Source organism: Myotis davidii, unplaced genomic scaffold, assembly GCF_000327345.1.
Source record: "Myotis davidii unplaced genomic scaffold, ASM32734v1 scaffold1351, whole genome shotgun sequence".
Classification (NCBI taxonomy): Eukaryota; Metazoa; Chordata; class Mammalia; order Chiroptera; family Vespertilionidae; genus Myotis; species Myotis davidii.
In genome coordinates this window covers 314659-317005 of record NW_006282375.1, presented here as the reverse complement: position 1 = coordinate 317005, position 2347 = coordinate 314659, and positions in this window count along the sequence as shown.

The following is a 2347-nucleotide window of genomic DNA, read 5'->3' as shown; positions in this document are numbered from 1 at the left end:
AATGCCATGCTTATGTCTCCCTCCAGATGTCTGTCTCACCTTAGATTTAAAGGCACATGATTGCTCTGTCACCTCAAAAGTTGAACAGGTTAAAGAATACATCTTTTTAATTGTAATGTTGGAAAAAGTGATTTTTCCAGTTACATCCTCAGGTAGAAACTGAAAGCACCCCTGGTTATTCCCTGCGGTTTATGCTCTCTTTATACAGAAAATTGTTTTTTGTTTTGATTTTCCAGAATTAGTGTGAATTTTATATCAACCCAATGCCTCACTGCTAGCTCCCTCATCTTTTTTTTTTTTTTTTCCAGTTTTTCTTGGTCTGCCTTTGCTTGCTACAAAGCCTTTCCGTGGAGAGATGTGCAATAGATTATAAATGAAATTTTCATGATTTTCACATTTGACTTAAGTTATGTTTAAATTTCTCTGTCTTCAAGTTATTATGAGTATATAGTTTTTGTGTTGATTTATTTTCATTCCCCTTTCTTAATGTTCCTAATATCTGCTATGTATATTATTCTTTTTATTACCTGGAAGTCCATTTTGTGTATATATTTGCATTACTATATCTTAACACTAACAAACTCTAATCTATTAATATTCCAAAGTGAAGTATGTGTTTTTCAGATGAGTGGTTTGTAAGTGCTATGGGATAATAAGCAAAAAGAATGTGTTAAATTTTGTATCAATTCAATCATAGTGCCTCATGGGTTCTGAGAATATTTGCAAGTCTTGACCTATATTTTCAATGCAAATTTACAAAGTTGACTATTGCTTCCATTAAATGAAGATCATTCAGATTGTATGATGAGCTTAATGGTTCTTCTATTATGTTCTCTGATGTGCAGAGAACACTTTAGTCCTGATTCATTTTGGTGTTATCACAATCCATTATTACCATTCATTGTTTTAAGTCTAAAATTATCTATAATAATTTTGCATGTAAGTGAATATTTACCAAAATTTGTAGGACAGTATCTTCATGGGGATTTTTAAAAATGCTCTGAATTCCAAATATTCATTCCTTGTCATTGATTGTTATCAAAGCAATTGACCAAAAAATGTCAACTATTCATCTTTGAGAAGGTAACAATTTTATAATTTAACAAAGACACTAGAAAAATACAATTCAGGATACTAATTTAACTGAAACTAAGTTGTGATATGTTTATTATAAATGATTCAGTGATATAAACAGCAAAATGTATTATCTCTATTGTTACAAAATAATTAAGAAGGCAATTTAGGTGATACAAACAAATGTTAACACTTTATAAAGTAGACAATTTCTAATTGCTGAACTGCAAAATGGGGCAGGAGGCAACAAGCTTTTATAGGACAAAAAATAAAGGACAAGGAAGAGAAAAATAGAAAATATTGGTTTTGTTGGGGCCACATAGACAACCTTTTTTGGGGGATGAGAAAGCACAGAGTTGGCTTGATGACTGGGGATTGGCTGACTTGCTATAATGCATTTCTGATCAAGCAGAGCATTTACAGGTAAACAAAAGTTATCTTATTTTTTGTGTGTTTTTTTATATGGCACCTCAGGCAGGAATGGCTTCATGTGCAGCCTAGAAAGCTGTTTCTACAATTCCCCATGTTAATCTTCCTCTTGACCAGTAAAGAGGTTTGATAGAAACTATTAATCGTAGCGTGACTCCAAGTTACTATTGCCTGTTTGGGTCTCACTATAGTATTCACACTATATCAGGCTCACATTTTGGAGCTGATAATCTTCTGTTCTCTTTGGTCATTCAGTAAAGGAGAGACCATCTGTCAGCTGGTCAATGACTGCTCCCATGCATTTAAAACTTTTGAGACAATACAGCATAATAGGGAGAGACGCAACAATTAATAACAAACCCATGGTTTGAAGAGTGCTACTGAGTCAAGGTTCCTATAATCCAAACCAGCTAAAATTAAATAAGTCAAGAAGTGCTCCTGAAGAGGAGGATACTTCTATTCAACCGGTTGACAAGTTTATGAATTTCATTTAAATGTCTGTATCTTGACTTTCCCAGAAGTGGTTATCTTGTAACCTTGTTCCAGAGAAACTAAGGCATTGGAAAACAGGGAGACATTTGTGATGAGGAGGAAAAACTACAGGATCTCCAATTTTATAGCAAATCCAACAGTTGGTTGGAGGTTGTATTACCCTCTTTTGTAATTGCCTTAGATATGAGAACAATGGCATTAACTTTACAGGACAGAGCAAGACAAAAGGTGGCCAAAAGAATCATAAAGACCTTCATTGTGTAACAAAGAAATAAATAGTCAGAGAAAGGAGAAATAGAAAGAAACATTATTGAATGGATATCTTAGGAGGAAGCAGTCTGCCTCCATGTTG